The sequence below is a fragment of the Hyperolius riggenbachi genome, chromosome 3 (genome assembly GCF_040937935.1).
Source record: "Hyperolius riggenbachi isolate aHypRig1 chromosome 3, aHypRig1.pri, whole genome shotgun sequence".
NCBI classification, from domain to species: Eukaryota; Metazoa; Chordata; class Amphibia; order Anura; family Hyperoliidae; genus Hyperolius; species Hyperolius riggenbachi.
The window spans coordinates 37,251,560-37,272,138 of NC_090648.1; positions in this window are offsets into that span (position 1 = coordinate 37,251,560).

Genomic DNA, 20,579 nt, shown 5'->3' on the forward strand with positions numbered 1-20,579 from the left:
GATGGACGCAAAACGGAAACAATGCACCTTTATTTCCAAATAAAATATTGGTGCCATACATTGTGATAGGGACAACATTTAAATGGTATAATAACAGAGACAACCAGGCAAATAAAATACATAGGTTTTAATTATGGTAGTGTGGATTATTTTAAAGCTATAATGGCCGAAAACTGAGAAATAATTAATTTTTTCCACTTTTTTCTTATTAATCCTGTTAAAATGCATTTATAAAAAAGTAATTCTTAGCAAAATGTACCACCCAAAGAAAGCCTAATTAGTGGCAGAAAAACAAGATATAGATCAATAAATTGTGATAAGTAGTGATAAAGTTATTAGTGAATGAATGGGAGGTGAAAAATGCTCTGATGCATAAGGTGAAAAATCCCTGCGGGCTGAAATGGTTAATAACTCCACAGACTGCCCTTCTCCAGCTGTTTCATGTTCCATATGTGCTCTGCAATGGCCACATGCTCTCTACTTCCTGATTCTCTTGCATGCCATGACATGGAGAGTCAGTGACAGTGAGTTGAGAGCATGCAGTGCTGCCGAGCACAGATGGGTCATCAAGTGGCTGGAGGAGAGGAGTCTCAAGGCCACCATTGTGAATTACTCTCCAAGTATGCTGGGTGAGCACTAGAGTTGGGCCGAACGGTTCGCCTGCGAACGGTTCCATGCGAACTTCAGTGGTTCGCGTTCGCGTCCCGCAGGCGAACCTTTGCGGAAGTTCGGTTCGCCCCATAATGCACATGGAGGGTCAACTTTGACCCTCTACATCACAGTCAGCAGGCCCAGTGTAGCCAATTAGGCTACACTAGCCCCTGGAGCCCCACCCCCCCTTATATAAGGCAGGCAGCGGCGGCCATTACGGTCACTCGTGTGCTGCCTGCGTTAGTGAGAGTAGGGCGAGCTGCTGCAGACTGTCTCTCAGGGAAAGATTAGTTAGGCTTAACTTGTTCCTGTCTGGCTGCATACCTGTTCTGTGAACCCACCACTGCATACCTGTGCTGTGAACCCACCACTGCATACCTGTGCTGTGAACCCACCACTGCATACCTGTGCTGTGAACCCACCACTGCATACCTGTTCAGTGAACCTGCCACTGCATACCTGTTCTGTTCAGTGGACCCGCCACTGTATACCTGTTCATTGAACCCACCACTGCATACCTGTGCTGTGAACCCACCACTGCATACCTGTTCTGTGAACCCACCACTGCATACCTGTGCTGTGAACCCACCACTGCATACCTGTTCAGTGAACCTGCCACTGCATACCTGTTCTGTTCAGTGGACCCGCCACTGTATACCTGTTCATTGAACCCACCACTGCATACGTGTGCTGTGAACCCACCACTGCATACCTGTTCTGTGAACCCACCACTGCATACCTGTTGTGTTCAGTGAACCTGCCACTGCATACCTGTTCTGTGAACCCGCCACTGTATACCTGTTCTGTTTAGTGAACCCGCCACTGTATACCTGTTCTGTTCAGTGGACCCGCCACTGTATACCTGTTCAGTGAACCCGCCACTGCATACCTGTTCTGTTCAGTGGACCCGCCACTGTATACCTGTTCAGTGAACCCGCCACTGCATACCTGTTGTGTTCAGTGAACCTGCCACTGCATACCTGTTCTGTGAACCCGCCACTGTATACCTGTTCTGTTTAGTGAACCCGCCACTGCATACCTGTTCTGTTCAGTGGACCCGCCACTGTATACCTGTTCAGTGAACCCGCCACTGCATACCTGTTCTGTTCAGTGGACCCGCCACTGTATACCTGTTCAGTGAACCCGCCACTGCATACCTGTTGTGTTCAGTGAACCTGCCACTGCATACCTGTTCTGTGAACCCGCCACTGTATACCTGTTCTGTTTAGTGAACCCGCCACTGCATACCTGTTCTGTTTAGTGAACCCGCCACTGCATACCTGTTCTGTTCAGTGGACCCGCCACTGTATACCTGTTCAGTGAACCCGCCACTGCATACCTGTTCTGTTCAGTGGACCCGCCACTGTATACCTGTTCAGTGAACCCGCCACTGCATACCTGTTGTGTTCAGTGAACCTGCCACTGCATACCTGTTCTGTGAACCCACCACTGTATACCTGTTCTGTTTAGTGAACCCGCCACTGTATACCTGTTCTGTTTAGTGAACCCGCCACTGCATACCTGTTCTGTTCAGTGGACCCGCCACTGTATACCTGTTCAGTGAACCCGCCACTGCATACCTGTTGTGTTCAGTGAACCTGCCACTGCATACCTGTTCTGTGAACCCGCCACTGTATACCTGTTCTGTTTAGTGAACCCGCCACTGTATACCTGTTCTGTTTAGTGAACCCGCCACTGCATACCTGTTCTGTTCAGTGGACCCGCCACTGTATACCTGTTCAGTGAGCCCGCCACTGCATACCTGTTCTGTTCAGTGGACCCGCCACTGTATACCTGTTCAGTGAACCCGCCACTGCATACCTGTTGTATTCAGTGAACCTGCCACTGCATACCTGTTCTGTGAACCCGCCACTATACAATATATACAATACAATAACATTTCTATAGCGCTTTTCTCCCATAGGACTCAAAGCGCTTAGGCTCTCTCAGATTCAGTAATTAGTAGGATGAAGTATTCACACAACAAAAGTTATATTTCTGCAAATGCCAAACTGAACAGGTGGGTTTTCAGTCTGGATTTAAACACGTCCAGGGATGGAGCTGTCCTGATCTGTTGAGGTAAGGAGTTCCAAAACGTAGGGGCAGCATGACAGAAGGCTCTGGGACCAAAAGTTTCCAAGTGGACTCTGGGTATGACTAGATTATTAGAACCTGTTGATCTGAGAATGCGGGGATTGCTACGCAGCTGCAACATATCTTTCATGTATCCAGGGCCTAAATTATTCAGGGATTTAAATGTCAGTAGGCCGATCTTGAATAGGACCCTTCATTCTATAGGTAGCCAGTGAAGGGAGTGCAGGACTGGCGTTATGTGGCAGTGACGGGGTTGGTTGGTTAGCAGTCTGGCAGCAGTATTCTGTATCAGCTGTAGTCGGTACAAGACCTTTTTTGGAAGGCCAGTGTAGAGAGCATTGCAGTAGTCCAGTCGGGATGTGATGAAGGCGTGGACTAAGGTTGGCAGATCTTCTGGGGGTATGAGGTGCTTGATTTTTGCAATGTTCTTCAGGTGAAAATAGGATGATTTCACCACAGCAGAGATTTGAGTTCTGAACTTTAAATCCCAATCAATTAGAACTCCCAGGCTACGCACATGATCAGAGCTGCGCAGATCCGTGCCTCCTATTCCCAGTGGTGAAGACTGCAAGTTAAGTTGTTTTGTTATCATGCTCTGCCCTCCTATCAGAAGGACTTCTGCATTTAGTTTCAGCCAGTTGTTATTCATCCATTGCTGTAGTTCACGTAAGCAGGTGTTTATAGTTAGAGTTGGGTCTGTCACACCAGGCTTGAAGGAAAGATATAGTTGAGTGTCGTCTGCATAGCAGTGGTATGTCAGGCCATGTTTTTGGATTAGTTTTCCCAGCGGTAACATGTAAATCGTTAAAAGCAGGGGAGAGAGGATTGAGCCCTGGGGCACCCCATACCTAATTGATACAGGGGTGGATAGGAAGGGCCCCATAGACACTTTTTGGGTTCTGCCACTCAAGAAGGATTGGAACCACTGAAGAACTATGCCATCAATGCCGCAGTATTCCTGTAGCCTGTTTATCAAGATGTCATGGTCAACTGTATCATAGGCTGCAGAAAGGTCTAGCAGTATGAGGATGGAGCACTCTCCTCTGTCTCTTGCCATGAGCAGGTGGTTGCATATTTGGATGAGGGCCGTTTCAGTGCTGTGGTGTTTCCTGAAGCCAGACTGGAATGGGTCATAACTGTTGTTTTGTAGGATTTTGGCTTCTAGCTGGAGGTAAACAGCTTTTTCAATTAGCTTGCCCAAAAAGGGAAGGTTAGAGACAGGTCTGTAGCTGGTCATTGCATCTGGGTCCAGGGAGGGTTTTTTGAGGAGAGGCCTGATGATTGCTTCCTTCAGTAAAGCAGGAAATATCCCTGATTTTAAGGAACAGTTAACAATTTTTAGGAATACCGGTACGAACAGGTCGGGGCAGTTCAACATGAACTGTGTTGGGCCAGGATCTAGGTCACAGGTAGTTAGGTGGACGTGAAGGAGGATGCTTGATGTGACTTCTTCATCAATTTCTTTGAAGTTTGACCAAGGTGTTACATTGTCTCTGCTAATGGTCTTCGGCGCTATATTAGGCTCAGATGCTGTAAGTTGGATGTCGGACCTTATAGCGGAGACTTTGTCTGTGAAGAAATGGGCAAATTGGTCACAGAGGTCCTTTGAAGACTCGATGTTAAGTTTTTGACATGCCGGGTTGCAGAGTTTTTCCACTGTGCGGAACAGTTGGGCTGGTTTGTTAACTGCATTTGCAATCTCTTGTGATAGAAAGGATGATTTTTTTCCCATGATTACCTTTTGGTAGCTCTTCAAGTGGAGGATTAAGGCATGTTTGTCTTCTGGGGACTGAGATTTGCGCCACAGTCTCTCAAGTTTTCGGCCTTGTCTTTTCAGCTCTTTTATAGCGTTATCAAACCACTGTGCATGATGGTGTGGAGTAAGATATTTGGTGCGCAGAGGAGCAATGGTCTCAAAGGTGGAGGACACACATTTGTTGTATTTAAACACCAGAGTATCAGGGTCCAAGCTGGAGTCAGTCAATTCATCAAAGCTAAGGTTATCTCGGATATGTTGAGGTGTTAGCCCTTTTAAGCGGCGATATTTTATTTGATTCTTGACCTGGTGTTTGACAGCTGGTATTGAGAGGGAGAAGTGGATAGTGTGATGGTCTGACCAGGCCACTGTATACCTGTTCTGTTTAGTGAACCCGCCACTGTATACCTGTTCTGTTTAGTGAACCCGCCACTGTATACCTGTTCAGTGAACCCGCCACTGCATACCTGTTGTGTTCAGTGAACCTGCCACTCTATACCTGTTGTGTTCAGTGAACCTGCCACTGCATACCTGTTCTGTGAACCCGCCACTGTATACCTGTTCTGTTTAGTGAACCCGCCACTGTATACCTGTTCTGTTTAGTGAACCCGCCACTGCATACCTGTTCTGTTCAGTGAACCCGCCACTGTATACCTGTTCAGTGAACCCGCCACTGCATACCTGTTGTGTTCAGTGAACCTGCCACTGCATACCTGTTGTGTTCAGTGAACCTGCCACTGCATACCTGTTCTGTGAACCCGCCACTGTATACTTGTTCTGTTCAGTGAACCCACCGCATCAGTGCGCATACCTGTGCAGTTAAGTGAACCCACCTACCTACGTGAGTGCACGCAGTGTGATATACCACTCCGTGCATACCCGATATGGACAAAACAGGTAGAGGAAGAGGTAGTGCCAGAGCCAGAGGAAGGCCACCCGGCAGGTCTGCGCGAGGTCGTGTAAATGTAATTTCGTGTGGACCTGGCCCACAGTACAGTGCTCGGAAGAAGGCACGTCCCATCACCTCCCAAGATTGTCAGGACGTGGTTGAGTATTTAGCGACACAGAACACCTCATCTTGCTCAGCCACCAGCGCTACTACTAGCACCACTTCCGCTGCATTTGACACTTCGCAAGAATTATTTAGTGTTGAAATCACTGATGCACAGCCATTGTTGTTACAGCCAGATGAATTTTCACCAGCTCATATATTTGAGTTACCCGGCAACACTATGGATGTAACGTGTTAGGAGGATGAAGGACCTACTGATGGTGCATGTTTGGATTTGTCTGAGGCAAGCGAAGCTGGGCAGGATGATTATGATGATGATGATGATAGGGATCCTCTGTATGTTCCCAATAGAGGAGATGAAGAGGGGGACAGTTCAGAGGGGGAGTCAGAGAGTAGTAGGAGGAGAGAAGTTGCTGAAAGAAGCTGGGGCAGCTCTTCATCAGAAACAGCTGGTGGCAGAGTCTGGCACCATGTATCGCCACCTATGTACAGCCAGCCAACTTGCCCTTCAGCATCAGCTGCTGAGGTCCCCATAGTGCCCACATCCCAGGGTGGCTCAGCGGTGTGGAAATTTTTTAATGTGTGTGCCTCAGATCGGACCAAAGCCATCTGTTTCAAAACGTCAATAAAATAATAGAGGCGCCTCACGTGATCTTCTACTGGTATTCTGTAACCAAGGATACAAACTGCAGCCACTGGAGAGGTAAATCCTCAGCCTCCAAAGTAATAGATATGTCAACAGATGCAGCAGCGCTGTATGGTACACCCTTGGATAAGATGATTCCACCTCCAGAGATCCCAATAATCTTCCTCTCCTAAAAGTGCAGCTCAGTGCACGAAAAAAGAGGATATGGATTCTCTCAGTGGAGTAATAAAATATCAGATTTTATTGGAATATATGGATTAAAACAAAATGCGATAACTCACATCTAGAGGGTCCTACTCCAGTAGGAACCCCCTCGGCAATAAGCGCTTCCCACTCCGTGTGGTACTACATAAAATATCGATCAGTGTAGTGTTGCCCGCTCTCGTCCCGACTAGTTTCGGCTTTCCGCCGTCATCAGGGGATACGAGAGCGGGCGGGCAAACCACATATATATACCTGAGTAGCCATCATTACCTTTCCCCAAGTCAGCATAGTTGCGAGTGGCATCCGCCGCTCGTGGTGGGCACTTCCGGATCCCACAAGTATCGCTTCCGGTTCAAACAGGTGAACTCAGCCGTCACTGGAGCGCACATGCGTTTCAACATCGGATAGAGTCGGACGCCGAAATCTAAGCGTCACTAGAACGTGCTAGCGTCTCAACGCGCCTGCGTTCCCACATAGTAGGCGGCCATAAAGCCGCTCATTGCGTCTTAACCCGTGAATTCACTTGCATATAGATGAAACCATCCATATGCAATAATATACATGCTGACTTAAAAGGGAAGCATTATTTCATTTAGCATAAGTAACAGTATTATACATAAATAAAATATTATGAGTATAAAATAAATACAGTTCATATTATATAAGTATAAAATAGTAGAATTAAAAAATACAAAATAAACTTTCGAACAAGTATCCAAATAACACATATATATATGTGCATACATTCTCTAAAAAAATTTTTTTTAAGACATATCCTAACACCACCTCTAATCAACCATTATTCAGCGTAGACCTAAAAAGTTAAAAAGGACAACAGAACTAAAATGATCCATAACTTTGTATCGTATTTCTTATAAAAACTTCTAACAGTAATATCTTTCAATAATGTCCTCTTAGTACGAATGTTTGTAGGCTCCCTCTTGTGGATAACAAGTATATAAATTTTCTTATTTCATTTTTTGGTCATATATCAGTTGGAAAGGAGTCCTTCTACTCCATCTTGTGGGCAAACAATATATTGCACATATGCCCTTTATTTAAACCAATATGTCATTTTCCTTATTTCGTAGAATAGAAAAAAGCTTACCATCTCACTCCATTTCCATTTACATTGTAGATAGTACAAAGTTCTTCACCTCAGATGTTTCTTTTGTATATTATAATACAGGTGTTTTTTCCCTCCCTTTATATTCTAACTGTTGGCCAAAAAACAATTTAAGTTAAAATCTATGTTTAAACCATTCGGATGCATACAATTTAATTTTATTATCCAGTTCATCTCCAACCTAGCCAAGTCTCTATCCATATTATTTCCTCTCCAATTTCTCTTCACCTGATCAATAACCGTAAAAACCAGACCCCTTGGATTGCAATCATGTTTCTCTTTAAAGTGTACAGAAACGGAATGGTCTATATAGCCACTTCGTATATTTTTTACATGTTCATATGTTCTCTCCCTGAGTGCCCGCGTCGTCAGCCCCACATATTGTAGACCACACGGGCACCCAAGGAGATAGACCACCATCTTAGACTCACAATTAAAAAGATTCTTGATAGGGAAGGTGTCTCCCCCCATTCTACTAGTAAAGGATGGGGTTCTCCGGGCAACAGTCGGACAGTGTCTACATGCAAAACAGAAGCCACATTTGTAAAATCCTTTAAAATCACCCAACGTGCCAGTTGGTTGACTAGGGATATCTATAGCACTTTTTGTTATCAAACCCCTCACATTAGGAGCTCTTCTGAATATCACTCTTGGTTTTTCAGGTATTATATGTGACAGTTCATGATCCGCCTGCAGAATATGCCAGTGTCTTTGTAAGATCTTTCTAATGTCTCTATGTTGGACACTATAGTCTGTGATCATTGAAACTTCTGGCTCCTTCGTATTAATGGATTTCTCTTTAAGTATTATGGCTTTCCTATCTTTTTGTATTACTTCTTCCCGGACTTGATTTATTTCCTCCTCCTTATAACCTTTTTCCAAAAATCTTTGTGTTAATAAGTCTGCCTCTGCATCAAAGTCTGACAGTTGTGTGCAATTCCTATAGATCCTTAACATTTCACTTTTAGGTACTGATTTAAGCCAGTTTTGGTGATGACAGCTGTCACTGGGTATGTAGCTGTTCCGATCCGTAGTTTTGAAAAAAGTTTGGGTTTTTAAACTGCCCTCATGTTTGCTGATAATTAAATCTAAGTAATTAACTCTAGATGTACTATAGTCACATGTGAATTTAAGATTTTCTTAATTTCCATTGATAAATTCAATGAAGGTCAGCAAGGATGTCTCATCCCCCTCCCACACAAACACCACGTCATCTATATATCTCTTCCAAAATTTTAATGCACTATGTTTCTTGGAGTCTATAAATTTCTCTTCCCATTCCGCCACATAAAGGTTAGCGAGGCTGGGAGCATATTTTGCTCCCATAGCCACGCCAACCTTCTGCAAGTAAAATGTACTATCAAACCAAAAATAATTCCGACTCATGGCAAACTCCAAACATTCAAGTAAAAATATTATTTGATGTTGATCAAAATTTCCTGACTTAATTAAAAAATGTTCTACAGATGCAATGCCTCTCCTCTGGTCAATGACCGTATATAGAGATGTCACATCAGCTGTGACTAGAAAACTATTATCGGTTATTTGCACATTTCCCAATAATTTAATTAATTCTTTCGAGTCTTTTAGATATGAAGGCGCTTGAACTACCAGTGGTTGTAAAAAATTGTCCAGAAACTCTCCTAATCTCGCTGTTATGGAGCCAATGCCACTGACAATCGGCCTACCCGGCGGTTTTTCACAATTTTTATGGATTTTTGGTAATGCATATAATACCGGTGTTCTGTAGAAGGAAGGGACTAGATATGTGGCTTCTTTTTCCACCAACAGATCTTTTTCTTTCCCCTTGGTGACAAGTAATGTTAATTCTTCCATAAAGTTTGGGCCTGGATCTTTTTTCAATTTTTCATAGGTGATATTATCTTTTAAAATGTCCTGCATCATTTCACCATATTGTATTTTGGATAACACCACTACCCCCCCACCTTTATCAGCTGGTTTCACTATTAAATCTTTTTTGTCCATAAGGCTTTTAATGGCCTCCTGAGTGTTTTTTTGACTTCTTACTTTTCTCATTTTAATATTTTGCAGATCTTTATTAATAAGATTGTGAAATGTCTCTATTTCATGATGATTTGAATGGGGAGGGTTAAAAGTGGAATTATTTCTTAATCCACTGATAAGCATTGTTCTGCTCAAACTCGTGTCCACAGTACTTGTGGTAGGAGCAGTATTGCTAGCAAAATATTTCTTAAGATGCAACTTTCTAACAAATTTTTGAGCATCAATAAAGGTTTTTGTTTTATTTAGTGGTTTTTCAGGGGCAAATTTCATTCCCTTATCTAGTAGTGCAATTTCATCAACACTCAAAGTTATTCCACTTAAATTGAAGATCCCTTCTCCTCCCATTCCTTTCTGTCCTTTTTGCTTGCATTGTTTCCTCCTCCCTCCTCTACATCCTCTTCTTCTGAAGCTTTTCTTTTTACTTTTTCTCTGGGAGGTATTCCTAGGCCTAAAAAATGATGATTGGCATTGTCAACTGGAGTCTCTGGTTCTGAAATCACAACATTAGGGATGGTTTGTAACGGAGAATATTTATTATATGTGGGTATATGATATGTGGGTTGGGGTCGCCATCCTTTATGAAATTTCTTTGGGTATCTATATCCTGGCGAGGAAGGACCTAAAGGTTGGGGATATCTACGGGATGGGTAATAAGGTTGATTAGGTTGATAGCGAGGTTGTATCGGATAAGGATCAAAATATCTTGGTTGATTAGGCGGATGCCGAGGGTACTGTCTAGGTGGTCTCATAGGTTGGGGATTTCTTGGATATTGTCGGCCTTTAGGTATCCATTTAGGACCCCTGGGAGTGGGTCTTTCTTCAGGTTGAGGTTTAACTTCTTTTGGAATGGTGGCTGGGGTATTAGGAGGAACTGTATTAGAGTCTTTATTCTCATTTTTTGGGGGTGGATTTGTGACTTTCCCTGACTGCCATTTATATGCAACCTTCTTTTGGTAATCAGTATGGTCCCTCACATATTTCTTTTGTTTTTTAATCTTTATGTCTTTATCTACACCCTTTAAATAGTATTGCAAGTCTGCTGATAACTTTCTATAGTCATCCAGTTCTTTGTAGGGATCTAGTTTATTTTTTGTTTCGTCTATCTTTTTATTAATGTCCACTAGTCTTCTCCTCTTTCCCTTTAAGAGGACTGTGATTAATTCTCTTCCACATTTATTCAAAAATTCCAGCCATTCAGCATCTGAAATGCATTCCCTCTCTTGTTCATTTGGTGTAAAGTCCCACCGTAGTCTCCTAGGTATAACTCCTTCTTTACTTTGTCGTTCAAGTGAGACTATGTCCCACCATAAAGCTAACTTTTTTTCACAAGTGAAGCTGAGAAATTGGAACTGTGATTCTAAACAGTCCTCAACTTTTTCCTCATATTTTTGTACAAAAACTTGTTCTAAGTCTATATTTCGATTATCTAAAAATTCAAACACATCCATATTCGTATTCATGTTTCCAATTCTTCTTAAAACACCAGATACCAGATGTCAGCCAATAGGCAGCCTCACAATAGGATCACAGTTTCAAAACATCAATAAAATAATAGAGGCGCCTCACGTGATCTTCTACTGGTATTCTGTAACCAAGGATACAAACTGCAGCCACTGGAGAGGTAAATCCTCAGCCTCCAAAGTAATAGATATGTCAACAGATGCAGCAGCGCTGTATGGTACACCCTTGGATAAGATGATTCCACCTCCAGAGATCCCAATAATCTTCCTCTCCTAAAAGTGCAGCTCAGTGCACGAAAAAAGAGGATATGGATTCTCTCAGTGGAGTAATAAAATATCAGATTTTATTGGAATATATGGATTAAAACAAAATGCGATAACTCACATCTAGAGGGTCCTACTCCAGTAGGAACCCCCTCGGCAATAAGCGCTTCCCACTCCGTGTGGTACTACATAAAATATCGATCAGTGTAGTGTTGCCCGCTCTCGTCCCGACTAGTTTCGGCTTTCCGCCGTCATCTGTTTGCTCTGCCAACAAAAATTGAGCCGTGGAAAGGCCAACACTCACGTAGGGACAAGTGCCTTACGAAGGCACCTGGAGAAAAGGCACAAACAGCAATGGGATGGCCACCTGAGCAAAAGCAGCAGCAGCACACAAAAGCAAAGCCACCCTCCTTCTCCTCTTCCTCCTCCATCAGGTGCATTATCTGCTTCTGCCGCTTTCTCCCTTCCACCTTCACAGGCACCCTCCTCCACTCCGCCTCTGCCCTTGAGCGGTTCCTGCTCCTCTGCCCACAGCAGCAGTCAGGTGTCCGTGAAGGAAATTTTTGAGCGGAAGAAGCCAATTTCGGCCAGTCACCCCCTTGCCCGGCGTCTGACAGCTGGCGTGGCGGAACTGTTAGCTCGGCAGCTGTTACCATACCGGCTGGTGGACTCTGAGGCCTTCCGTAAATTTGTGGCCATCGGAACACCGCAGTGGAAGATACCAGGCCGCACTTATTTTTCGAGAAAGGCCATACCCCAACTGCACCGTGAAGTTGAGAGGCAAGTGGTGTCATCTCTTGCGAAGAGCGTTGGGTTAAGGGTACACCTGACCACGGATGCCTGGTCTGCCAAGCACGGGCAGGGCCACTACATTACCTACACAGCCCATTGGGTGAACCTGGTGGTGAACGATGGCAAGCAGGGCGCAGCGGACCAAATTGTGACACCTCCACGGCTTGCAGGCAGGCCTCCTGCCACCTCCTCTCCTCCTGCTACATGCTCTTCGCTGTCCTCCTCCTCCTTGGCTGAGTGGCAGTTCTCCTCTCCAGCTACACAGCCCCAGCTCCGCAGGGCCTATGCTGCATGCCAGGTAAGACGGTGTCACGCCATCTTAGACATGTCTTGTCTCAAAGCGGAGAGTCACACTGGAGCAGCTCTCCTGGCTGCTCTTAAGAAACAGGTGGATGAGTGGCTGACCCCGCACCACCTGGAGATAGGCAACGTGGTGTGCGACAACGGCAGCAATCTGCTTGCCGCTTTGCATATGGGGAAGCTGACACACATACCCTGCATGGCACATGTCATGAATCTAGTGGTTCAAAGATTTGTGGCAAAGTACCCTGGCTTAGCGAATGTCCTGAAGCAGACCAGGAAGTTCTGTGGGCATTTGAGGCGGTCTTACACAGCCATGGCACGCTTTGCGGAAATTCAGCGCAAAAACAACATGCCGGTGAGACGCCTCATTTGCGATAGCCCGACTCGCTGGAACTCGACCCTGCTCATGTTCTCCCGCCTGCTAGAACAGAAGAAAGCCGTGACCCACTACCTCTACAACTACAGTAGAATGAAACAGTCTGGGAAGATGGGGATGTTCTGGCCCGACAACTGGACACTGATGGAAAATGCATGCAGGCTCATGCGGCCGTTTGAGGAGGTGACCAACCTGGTGAGCCGCAGTGAGGGCACCATCAGCGACTTAATTCCCTACGCTTACTTCTTGGAGCGTGCTGTGCGTAGAGTGGCGGATGAAGCTGTGAATGAGCGTGACCAGGAACCGTTACGGCAGGACCAGGCATGGGACCAATTTTCATCAGACCCAGCTGTTTCCTCAACACCTGCGGCAGCACAGAGGGGGGAGGAGAAGGAAGAAGAGAAGTCGTGTGCAGAAGACGAGTCAGACTCAGAGGATGATGAGCAAGGTGTTTCTTTGGGGGAGGAGGAGGAGGAGGAGGGGACAGCGGCAGGAGAACAACCTCAGCAGGCATCGCAAGGGGCTTGTGCTGCTCAACCTTCCCGTGGTATTGTTCGCGGCTGGGGGGAGGAGGTTGACTTACCTGACGTCACTGAGGAAGAGCAAGAGGAGATGGAGGGTACTGGATCCGACTTTGTGCAGATGTCGTCTTTTATGCTGTCCTGCCTGTTGAGGGACCCCCGTATAAAAAACCTCAAGGGGAATGACCTGTACTGGGTGGCCACACTACTAGACCCTCGGTACAGGCACAAAGTGGCGGACCTGTTACCAACTCACCGGAAGGTGGAAAGGATGCAGCACATGCAGAACCAGCTGTCAACTATGCATTACAATGCCTTTAAGGGTGATGTGACGGCACAACGCCAGCAAGGTACCACTGCCACTAATCCTCCTCCCGTGTCCACGCAGTCAAAGACAGGACGCTCCAGCGATCTCATGGTGATGTCGGACATGCGGATGTTCTTTAGTCCAACGCCTCGCCGTAGCCCTTCCGGATCCACCCTCCACCAACGCCTGGAACGGCAGGTAGCCGACTACCTGGCCTTAAGTGTGGATGTAGACACTGCTGTGAACAGCGATGAGGAACCCTTGAACTACTGGGTGCGCAGGCTTGACCTGTGGCCAGAGCTGTCCCAATTTGCCATCTAACTTCTCTCCTGCCCTGCCGCAAGCGTCCTGTCAGAAAGGACCTTCAGCGCAGCTGGAGGCATTGTCACAGAGAAGAGAAGTCGCCTAAGTCACAAAAGTGTTAAGTACCTCACCTTTATCAAAATGAATGAGGCATGGATCCCGGAGGGCTGCTGCCCGCCCCAAGACTAAGTCAGTCCCCGCACACACAGCATCTTTGCCTGCACGCCGTGTGACTGGCTGCCTGGCCTGCCCCAAGAAGACTAAGTCGCTCCCAGTCCCTCTACACAGCATGTCTGCCTGCAGGTCGCTTGACTACCTTCTCCGCCACCACCAACAGGGTCCGGGACTCCAGGCGGATTGCTGAATTTTTTAGGCCGCTGCTAGCAGCGGCCGCTGTAATAATTTTTCTGGTGCGTGTACATGACTGCCTAATTTTTCTGGCTGCACTGCGGGCAGCTGCAACAACAAAAGAAAAGGCATGTACATGCGCCCATTCCCCTTCGTGATCATTACCTTGCCGTGGTGAGGGGGCTTGTGTATCACAATGAAGCAATGACCGGTGCCTAGATGAGTGTCTCGGGGGGCACACCCACGATAATAAGGTCGTTGCCTCATTGTGGTCAGACCAAATTTGATCAGCTGGACAGTCACTGTTCTGTCATTCAGCTACATCAGCCAGGCGACCATATGGGCTGTAAAGCCACCAAAACCTGCACTCTCGCCATGGTGCGCACCAGTCCAGCACGGCCGTCACTACACAAACAGCTGTTTGCGGTGCGTTACACGGTGAGTTTGGTGTGTCAGTGTGAAGCAGTACCTTAATTACACTACCTGATTGATGTATACACATGCAAGATGTTTGAAAGCACTTTAGGCCTGTCATTTAGCATTCAATGTGATTTCTGCCCCTAAAACGCTGCTTTGCGTCAAATCCAGATTTTTCCCCGGGACTTTTGGCATGTATCCCACTCCGCCATGCCCCCCTCCAGGTGTTAGACCCCTTGAAACATCTTTTTCATCAGTTTTGTGGCCAGCATAATTATTTTTTTTTTCAAAGTTCGCATCCCCATTGAAGTCTATTGCGGTTCGCGAACTTTAACGCGAACCGAACTTTCCGCGGAAGTTCGCGAACCAGGTTCGCGAACCTAAAATCGGAGGTTCGGCCCAACTCTAGTGAGCACACTAGCTGGACCCATGGAGAAATAGTTGCCCTTCACCCTCCCTTGCTGGCTGGGCCTGGGCCCCAGATGGCTATATTAGATCTTCTGACCTGATATTGGCCTTGCCTACTACAGTCATTGTCTAGTGGTTGTATCCTAATCTACTGTAAGGACACATTACTTACCGGTATGTTTTTAGGATGTGGAAGAACCAGAGAAGACCCACAGGAAATACAGGGAGAACATATAATCTACACCCTGGTAGTGTTCTGGCCCAGATTTGATTCAGGGATGCAAATGAACATCAAGTCAAGAGTGCTTTCATTAACTACACCTCCATGTCATCCGTAAAATATGTCTGATATATATATATATATATATATATATATATATATATATATATATGTATATATTGTACAGTACTACCATATGGAAATATGATATAAACAAGATGGCGCCGGACAGGTAGCCACGGCCAAATGGGGCTCCGGCCTTTTTCTCAAATATCTCAGCTTTCTCCTGCCGCGGCTAGGGGAGGTTTGTCCGCAGCTGCTTCTCTTTTACTATGGTAGGCTGGTTGCTTCTACCCCCAGTCTGTCCATTGTTACATCAGGCGGGCTACCAGCCATCATCAAAGTCTCCAGCTTCAGCCATCAGGTCTGCCCCTCAGCAGTAAGGTACAATACAATGTAGCCCTCAAGGCCCATCTCAGCCTAAGGTGCACCCTGTGCCCCTGGCCAGGAGCCACAGCCTCACAGTACCTCCCTGCCCTGGAGTCCTGCAGCCCAGCAAGCATTTAGGAGTGCCTACTCCTCTTTACCAGGGACGCTCTCCTTTGTCTGCAGCTGCTGTCGGACTCTTTGGGCCTACAAAACCAACTGCATTGGCCCAACCTCACCAGACTAGGCCGCAAGCATGGAGGCTAACTCCATCCAGCCAGGACAGTTATCCGAGCTGCCAGCCAGCCACCTCTGCAACCCCAGGGGATTCTCTGACCGTCTCTTTCTCTTATTTCTCTTATATATCCTTCCTTCCTTATATTCCCTGCTCCTACGCTATCCTGCTCTCTCTCTCTTTCTATCTTCTCTGCACTATCCTTTTCCAGGGACTGCTGCGGGGCATCCAAATCGCTGCAGAGGTTTGAGCGCCGCAATAGAATGTTGCTGCTCCGCTCAACATAGCACTTGATCCTTCTCCACTATGCTTGTCTATATGCTTACGCTCTATGTATATCTCGCTGTATTTTATTTTATTAACTGTACCATCACCAACCCTGTATGTGCCAAAAATAATTCAGGCGAAATAATGATTCTGATTCTGATATGAAAATACTGAATAATATTTCCATATTACAATATATTAGAAACAGTCAGAAATTCCTTCTCTCTCTATACACTGGAGAGGTCACATCTGCATCATTTCCTGATTAAACGTACACTTGGGTGAGCTTACTGCTAATTTCTGTAACAGTCCACAGAGGAAGATTCTGTCGTAATTCCAAAATGACACAGCAGGCATGATTTGTGAACAGTACAATGATGCAAGCAACTGTTTTCCTTATAAAGAGAGCACAAAGTCACCCCTCAAGCCATAGACTGAGCTGTTGCAGGGAAAGTCTATCCGTTGGCATAGTGGCAATGTCGATTTACCTATATATGCAAGTTATAAGGCTAATGGCACTGTTTTTTATGGGCCTTTTTCATGCTTTCGTAGGTCAGAGATGTGAGTTGCCAGCAATATCAGACCTTGAAGGAGTAACCCAGCCCGGTGATCTCATGGTTGGAATTTTGATACCGGTCCATTCCGATGAGTATCAAAAAATCACCTTTACTAAAAAACCACCCAAAACAACCTGCACAGTGTGAGTTTTTGTTATGCTATGTTGTGTTATGTATAGACAGTTTACTGAAAAATTGATCAGAAATATCTTGATCGGCTTATATATATAAAAAAGGGAAATTCGCTCAGATTTTCAGTCAAATAGGAAAACCCTTTTCATTTTTCAGAACAACCTATAGTTTATTTTAGTGAAAAACTTGAAAATCAAATCTTAGGGAGGGACCACCTCAAGTATCCTTTCAAAAATGTATTCACTCAGTTTACCCTCCTACTAGGAATGCTCATTCGGATTCCGCGGAAATGCAATTTCCGAAATTCCGATCGGAAATTGCATTTCCGCATCGGAATGCGGAAATCGGTAATTCTAGTGCGGTAGGCGAGTTTCCGCCGGAAATCGCGGAAATTTCCACCGGAAATTGCGGAAATTCCACCCGACTTTAACATCAATTTTCTCAAAAACGATAAGGTCTTTTTGAAAACTTTCTTTTGTTTGGCTTTTCTATTAACCGCTAAATTCGGCGGATTTTTACTGTAATGTAAAATGCAGAAAATCTGCATCTGGCTATTTTCTGCATTTTACATTACAGTAAAAATCCGCCGACTTTAGCAGTTAATAGCAAAGCCCCCGTAAATCCTAGAAACACCAAATTTCAGGGTTTATTAAACAGAATTTTCTGAACAAGATGCAAAAAAAGTTTTCAAAACGGCCTTATAGTTTTTGAGAAAATCGATGTTAGTCGGGCAGAATTTCCGCGATTTCCGGCGGAAATTCCGCATTGGAATGCGGAAATTGGTAGCGGAAAGCAGAATCGGTAATTGGCAATGGCGGAATGCGAATTTACCGCGGAATCGGAAATTGGCATTCCGACCATCCCTACCTCCTACTATATAGGTTTGGTAACGACAACAATGAAACATTTGTAAAGCACGTTGGACCCAAAGAGCATAAGCTTGTCTCAGATCAGTACATAGGGCAGCACGGTGGCATAGTGGTTAGCTCTCTCGCCTTGCAGCGCTGGGTCCCTGGTTCGAATACCAGCCAGGGCACTATCTGCAAAGAGTTTGTATGTTCTCTCCGTGTCTGCGTGGGTTTCCTCCGGGCACTCCGGTTTCCTCCCACATTCCAAAAACATACAGATAAGTTAATTGGCTACCTCTAAAAATTGGCCCTAGACTACAGTACTTACACTACATAATATAGACATATGGCAATGGTAGAGATTAGATTGTGAGCTCCTTTGAGGGACAGTTAGTGACAAGATATATATATATATATATATATATATATATATATATATATATATATATATATATACACTGTACAGCGCTGCGTAATATGTCGGCGCTATATAAATACTAAATAATAATAATAATAATAATAGGGATGTGTACGGGGGAAAAGTTATGTGCTCATAAATACCAGACTAAATAGGTGGCTTTTCAGTTCTGATTTTAATGTGTCCAGGGTTGGAGTTGTCATGATTAAATTTGGCAACGCATTCCACAGGGTAGGGGCAGCATGACAGAAAGCTGTGGCTCCAAATGTTTTTAGTTGGACTCTGGGGCCCATATGCAATTCATTTTTTCTCTTGAGTTTTCTCCTAGGTGATATTTTTATACTTGTCAATAAAATGCCTTTTAAGCCCCCAGAAGGCAAGAAAATGCTTAAAAAAAATGATAGTACTTTTTTGTCAATTTTTTGGTACTTTTTTAGTTGAAAAGTACTGGAAAGTTATTTAAAATCAAATATGAAAAATTATCTCCTAGGAGCAAACTCAGATGAAAAGGAGAATTGCATATGGCCCTGGGGCTGGTCAAGTTATTGGATCATTGTGATCTGAAGCTGTGGGTGGGATGACACAGTTGCAACAAATTCTTCAGGTATCTGGGGCCCAGGTCATGTAGGGATTTGAGTCTTAGCATGCCAATTTTGAAAAGGATTCTCTGTTTCATGAGTAGCAAGTGGAGTGACTGAAGGGTTGGTGTTATGTGGCAATAGTGGGGCTGGCTTGTTAGCAGTCTTGCGCAGGGATGAGCAGAAACTACGCCAGTGCGAATTCACGCATCATAGTTTGCATCTACACATCGTACTTCATAGGTGAAGTTTCAACACTACACTTACAAATTTACGCGTAGCGAAGTACCGCTACACGTAGCTTACGCCCTCTATGCATAGTTAACAAGTGTATTGCGTAGTGAACTACGGATGCGTTACTCGCATCTAATTTTCTGCGTGCGATTGTATGCTTACAAATTTATGCATTGGAAAGGGGAATGTACACATAGAAGAGTTCCCGATATAAGCATTTAAAGAGGAATTAATGCGTAAAATTTTCTGCATGTGGGCATAAGCATGCGCATACACTACGCTTCGCACTACGCGTAATTGCGTATTTTAATGCATAGTCTACGAAATGCATACGAAATGAATATTTGATTTCAAAGCCTTAGTTTGGCGAAGCGTAATTGCATAAAACTACGCGTAGTTCCTGCGTAGCAAAGTTGGTTGACTACGACCATCCCTGGTCTTGTGGCAGAATTCTGTACTGCCTGCAGGTGATGTAGGTCTTTTTTTGTAAGGCCTGCATAGAGGGCATTGCAATAGTCCAGCCGTGATGTGATGAAGGCGTGAACTAAGGTTGGAAGATCTTCTGAAGGAATGAGATGCCTAATATTTGCAATATTCCTAACGTGAAAGAAGAAATGTTTTACAACAACGGAAATGTAATTACTGAAGTTTAATTCCCCATCAATCAGTAAACCCAAGCTGCACACAGTGTTGGAGCTAGTAAGATCTGAGGTCCCTACCCTCAGGGGTGTTGACTGTGTCTGAAGCTGCTTCGCTGTTAGGCGCTGACCTCCGATGACAAGAACCTCAGGTTTATCAGCATTTAATTTAAGCCAGTTGTCATTCATCCACTCCTGCAGCTCAGCTAACCATGTGTTTATTTTTGTAATGGAGTGCGTTATGTCGGGTTTGAGTGAAAACTATAGCTGGATGTCATCAGCATAGCAGTGGTATGTCAGGCCATGTTTTTGGATGATTGTTTTGAATGACAGCATGCATATGGTAAATAAAAAAGGGGAGAGTAAGCTTAGTAAGTTTTTACAGTCAAGATTGTATCGTTGATGGGCACCTTAAAACTCGTAATCATCTGATGTTGGTGTCTGACAACCCTTTGGGAAAGAAATGTAATAAATGTAATAATGACACCGTCAGCTTAGCTGCAGGAACTGCAGAGTGAATGTTAGCAATGCATGAGATAGAGTAGTCCAAAACTTGTTTGATCTGTCAGATTAACAATACCTTCATAGGAAAAAGTCATTTATATTGCATTTTCACTTTGAACTAGATGTATGTATTGCATATATGTATCCATTTCCATTTTAAATTTTTTGTGTTTTTTTAATAGTGGTCCTTTAGCTTGAACCAATGTCCAACTGTTTGTGGAGTGAGACTTAAAGAGAACCAGAGGCAGGGTTCTGACAATGCAATCCACGTACAGAGGTTGGGTCTGCCTATACTGCCCAGCCTCTGTTGCTATTTCAATCCCCCCTAAGTTCCCCCTGTGCTCTGCAATCCCCCATAAATCACAGCCGTGCTGTGTGGGCTGTGTTTATCTCTGTACTGCCACTCTGCATGCCCCCCCGTCTCCTGCATAGCTCCGGTCCCGCCCACATCCCTTCCCTCCAATCAGCGGGAAGGGACGTGGGCGGGGACCGGAACTATGCAGGAGGTG